Consider the following 5,529-nt stretch of genomic DNA (forward strand, 5'->3'; position numbering starts at 1 on the left):
CACGACCTGGATTGGGAAGAAAAGAAAGGAGATCAGTGGTCTTTGATGTTTGGGATAGATAAATGCCACACCGGTGTTAAGGCTCACAGTGCTAGTTTATTTCCGAAATAAAAATGGCACAGTTATAGCAATCTCACCAATTACTTCATTGGCAAGGGAAACCAGTTTTACAGATGAGGAATCTCTGTGTTGGATACTTTATCTACTTTGCAAATAGTCTCTGCCGCTAATTACCTCATTGCCGGTATGTGCTTCCCATGTCTCTCCTTCTCCGTGGGTGTCTTTTGCAGGGAGCGGTCTCCTGCTTCTCCCTCCCAGTCTGTTTCTCCGTTTTCAGCTTTAATTGTCCTGATGGGGTAAGGGCTTGGGGTTAGCTCCTACCTCCACCCTGCACCTTATCTGAGGTACAATATCACTCTCTCTCTCTCTCTCTCTCTCGGTTCCCTGCATCTGCCTCCCAGTGCCTCAGGACCTTCCTGCACTCACCAGTGCAGCTGAAATTCTCCGAGAGGTAATCTCTCTCTAAGGTTGACCTGCCACCGATCCTGGAGTTCTGCACCCCCGGCATTCTTCTAGATTCCAGGTCTGATTTCTTCTTTTCCCTCTGGAGTCTCCGTCACTCCTTGTTCATCTTCTTGTGCCCAAAGGCAATCAGTCTTTCTCCCACTGCTGGTTTTATGCCTCCTTTGGTGGGATAATCACCCGGTCTTGTCCCAGGTGTGCAACTCCCCCTACATGGCAGAGTTCATCATCGGGTCAGTCTGGCCTGACCTTATCTAAGTCCCTGTTACAGTGAACTTTCATTTCTACCCAGGAGAACTTTTACAATCTTTTCTCTGATGCCTGATGAAGGGCGTTTGTGCCAAAAGCTTGCAATTACAGATTTTTTTTGCAAAAATCTTGTTGGTCTAATAAAAGATATCACCTCTACCATGAGCGCTGATTGCTTTTGAGTCCACCATTCATGTGTTTCATTGCATACTGGGTTGGAATATCACCATGGAGAGTTCCTTTTAGCTTTCTACCCTATCCATTCAACAAGAAGAAAGATGTTAGGATTCTCTAATGCTATTATTCCTTCATTGAATTAGAAGCATGCCAGTCCATCTGATCAGTAATCATTATCCATTTGAACCTAGAAGATTCATCAGGCTAACACAATTAGATATGCCAACTTCCATAGCCAACAGAACCAGAAGGTAAAGATGTGGCTAGCATTCATGTCCAGCCACTTAGTTCTCCACCTTAACAAACAGGTGCCCATCTACTGGGTAAACCAGAGGTAGCCTTCAATCTACAACAAGACTCCAATTCAATCCTTCAAAGGTAAGAGAGAGACCCTTAGCCACTCTGCCATCATGACGCCATAAAAATACATTAATAATTAAAAAGTTCAGATTTAGACTGAAATCTGCAATATTTTCAATGATGTATTAGGTTGACCCTTCCTAAGTCTGTCAATAGTGCTGTCAGACCACACTAGGGAATGCTGCCATGAAGAAAGACACACTACACATTTGCACTAATTCCAAGAGTACTGGATGCAGAAAGTCATGCAGCTGCTTTTCACTCTGTAGCACTCTCAGGTCCTAATTCACTTATGGGAGTGATGACATGGCTCTCTTCTGTATGTACAGAGTAGACACAAGTGAGTATTTTTTCATGTCAGCTTGGTTTTGTTCCAGTGCAGACATGTGCAAAACAGTAAAAATAAAGGGTACCATTCCAGGTATGTTTCATAGATATTATATTTATTAGTTTTTTATTTCTATGTATTAGTATGTATCTTTTTATGGATAGAAAAAGGTCAGTGAGTGGCTACAGGTAAACAATTTGAGTATGCTATGTATGCATAATTTTCTTAGACTACATACACTGCTTTCCTGTGGTATGTTATCCATCAGAAAATGATTATAGAAGTTTATGACAACAAATCCTGCCATAAAAAAGTCACTTTGTTTTTTATTTGAAGCAATATTGCCGCAAACGCACATCTCAGCCCTTTAAAATACCTCTTTACAAGATTTAGAGTGTCCAATGCAAGTTACACAGCACAGCCAGTGGTAAACGTCAAACAAACTCCCAGAAGCTGAGCTGAAATTGACTTCTAAATTCAGTAACAATGAATTTGTTTGCAACTAACAGAGTGCCATTTTTCACCTGAGAGAATACTACTTTGCAGAGGTATCTCGAATGTACATCAATCTCAGTTAAATATATGTAACAGCTCTGTATTTAGGGGAGAAAAGGTCTTTGTTGAAAAAGAAGTTGTATCTCCCCTTGGGAATATACAAAGGCCAACTGTATTTTGTATTTGTATGCAATTTTTAATAGTGGATTCACTTTAATTTATATACACATGAATGAATTGGTGAAAACTTGATAGAAAAGTTATAAAAGATTGTAATTCACAAAGCAATATGTTACGGGAGGTGAAATGAGCCCAGACCATATATTCATTCAAAATACCTATTCTGTGTCTTGGTTTTATACTGTCTTCAGTGGAAACTGAGCCCCAGATTTGTCACAGTGCAACTGCTGTGGTGCATCTTACAGCTGGAAAGCCACTGGATCAGCAGACTGCTGTTGCCTTGCACCAGTCATACTCTGTACATAAGACAATAGAAGGGTGCCATTTATTTCATGTTATCCCACCTGAAAAATGCCATTTTTTTCAATATTTATGGAAAACAGTTTCTATTTATGGTTTGGTTTGGATAAAAAGATAAACATTGTATATATTGTAATTATTTTCCAAATATTTTCAGCATTTGAAAACACTAAAAGCCCACTTAACATGTAATTTCTGTGTAGGCATCTAAAAGATTTCCCTAAAAAGAATTTAAGTACACACACACTCACACCATTTTTTCTTCAAATCATTGAAAGGAATCCAAAACAAAAGTATTTCAAGTCAACTTTACTCCCTGAAGTTGTCTACAACGTTTCTCCCTGGATTATATTAGGAACTTAATTAATTGTATGTGCACATAGATACCTAGTGCACACACAATGAGGTATTCTTGAGTCTGAATTAAGGTGGGGAGGGAAATCTCTGCACACAACTCCAAGTTCCTAACAAACCTGGAAAATCTGGCGAAAAAGAAGAAAAGGTAGGGGATTTTTGGAAAGCTTGTCATTTTAATCCTGATCTGAATCAGATAGCTTGAGTGAAGTGGAGAGGGGAAGTCCTAAAACACAGACTCATGAAAAATGAGTGAGTTAAAGAAACAAATGTAGATAAAAATGGTTCTTTGAATGTAAAATGCAGTCAGCCAAAGTTCTAATTAAAATATTTAAGTGATATTCCCTCTACTTTTAAAACTAACTGGCCTACATGCTGAATAAGTGCCATGTCTGCAAGCAAGAACTGCTATGGAGTACACCAATTACTGTAAATACAAGTCAGCTTGAGTCACTCTGTTGATTTTTCAAATTCAATTTCACATAGGAATTTTGCAGACCACAAGGATGGCATTTTTTTAAAAATGGGTCCATTTTTTTTTTTTTACCAGTGACTGACATCCAAAATACAAAATTACGGGCACATCTGCACATGCACATTAATGCACATTAGCTTATTTTAATGTGCATTAAAGTGTCACAAAAAACTTGCCTTTTTACTAATGCACATTAAAATTGGCTAATGTACCTTTTTCTAGTACTTCACAATGGAAGTACTGAATTTAATGCACATTAGCAAAAGCTTATTAATGAACGTGTAGACTCACCCTATTAGACTCAAGTTATTCATAATTAACAATAGAACATCTATTACCAGAGCACCTGGGTGTCTTCAGAGAGCTTGTAGCACACAAGAAACTGGAATAGTTAAGATTTGAAGTAGACTCTGAACACATATTCAGGTTCCTAATTTACAGGGTTTGGTGAACTTCCCATCCCCTCTGTTCCCATAATTGTTAAAAGATGCATTCCAAAGGCAGTGAGTATTGCAGCTGAGTATTGCACTGTGTCCTGATGTTATCAAGGGCTATATTACAGTTATAAGGCAGAAGCCCAAAGATCAGCATCTTCAACCAACTTCTAAGCGAAAAAGTTAAGTGTATACTCTCTTGTGACTTTATTTAGTAAGTCATCTGTGGATTTATATTTAATTAAAAAGTAAAACCATACTAAAATTTGGGTTTGTACAAGACATTTAATCAGCTGTACTTATAACATCTGACTTGGGTAATCACAGAAACCCACTATGGGTCTTCTACACATATGTTCTGGGACAAAGAACTACAGTGACCCATTTTGTTATTAAACCCATTTGCAGTGGGCCTCAACAGAGAATCTGTGCAGAACCCCATAAAAATTTAATTCAAACTAGACTAGAAGATCTCCAGAGTGCTGTAATATGCGGAGCAGCTTGGGATTCTCATGGAAAGTTTTGCAGGCATTAAAACAGCAAAATATATATATCAGCTCTGCTGTCTGGGACTGTGAAAAGGATAAACACTTCATAAAACCTCCTGCCACAGAACCAAACATATTGAAATGACTTTTTATGGAGATATTGAAACAACAACAAAAAATACATAAGGCTTGTTTCTCCTGAGGGTTCAATTATTTTGTGTGCTGGTAGCAAACTTTGATTGATAAATCTAACCTTTCCTTCCCTGGCCATAGTTTGATCACATAGTGATGAGAAAGAGTTAGAGAATGGAAGAATAATATTTGGATTGCAACAAAATAATGAAAATGCAGAGACTGCCTTTGACTTTTACAAGGTGGGAAATGATTTCCCATTTTGATTGTGTGATGACAAGAATCCCTTCTAAGAGCAGGCAAGCCTGGACTTTATACTATGCTGTTAAATTATTTTCCAAAACTTTCAAGATTTCTTGATCGTTTTAAGCATAAATTCATTACATCCAAATGTACTTCAATTTGGGGGGGGAACACATGTTTTTCAGCAGCCCTCGTGACTGGCAAAGTGACACTGGGATCATGTATTGCATATGAAATAAAAACCAAGAAAAAATGCCAACCCCAGATGAAAATTTGGACAGCACCTCCAAACCAGAGATATTTATAATGTTTCGCTATCCAGGCATATGCAAATAAATTCACCCAAAATGTCCACCTGGACTCTTAATGGGCCCTCTAAATCTCTTCAATTGCCCCTGAACATCAGTATTTTTCACCTTTTACCTGCCACTAGATTTCTCTGGCTGTCTAAAATCTTCCTTCATTGTGTTCTTCAATTCATCTTTTCTGTTTTAATATAGACTAGGAAGAGATGATCAACATTGCCACCACATGCACAACCATTTAGTTCAAATCCATAATATGCCATTTACACTATCTCTGTTCACTGACAGACCAATTTTTCTACTATGACTGACAAGAGTTGTACTTTATTTCATATGCAGTTCCATGGGAAAGATTAAGAAATCTTATAAAACAGTGAAACTATCCAGGGCCTAATTACTATTCTATGGGTCAGAAAATGCCCCTAATGGGAGAATTTGACCATTGGACTTTATGTTGAAAAATAACTAGCTTACAATTTTTCAAAAC

The sequence above is a fragment of the Gavialis gangeticus genome, unplaced genomic scaffold (genome assembly GCF_001723915.1).
Source record: "Gavialis gangeticus isolate Ggan-Ray unplaced genomic scaffold, GavGan_comp1, whole genome shotgun sequence".
Taxonomy (NCBI): domain Eukaryota; kingdom Metazoa; phylum Chordata; order Crocodylia; family Gavialidae; genus Gavialis; species Gavialis gangeticus.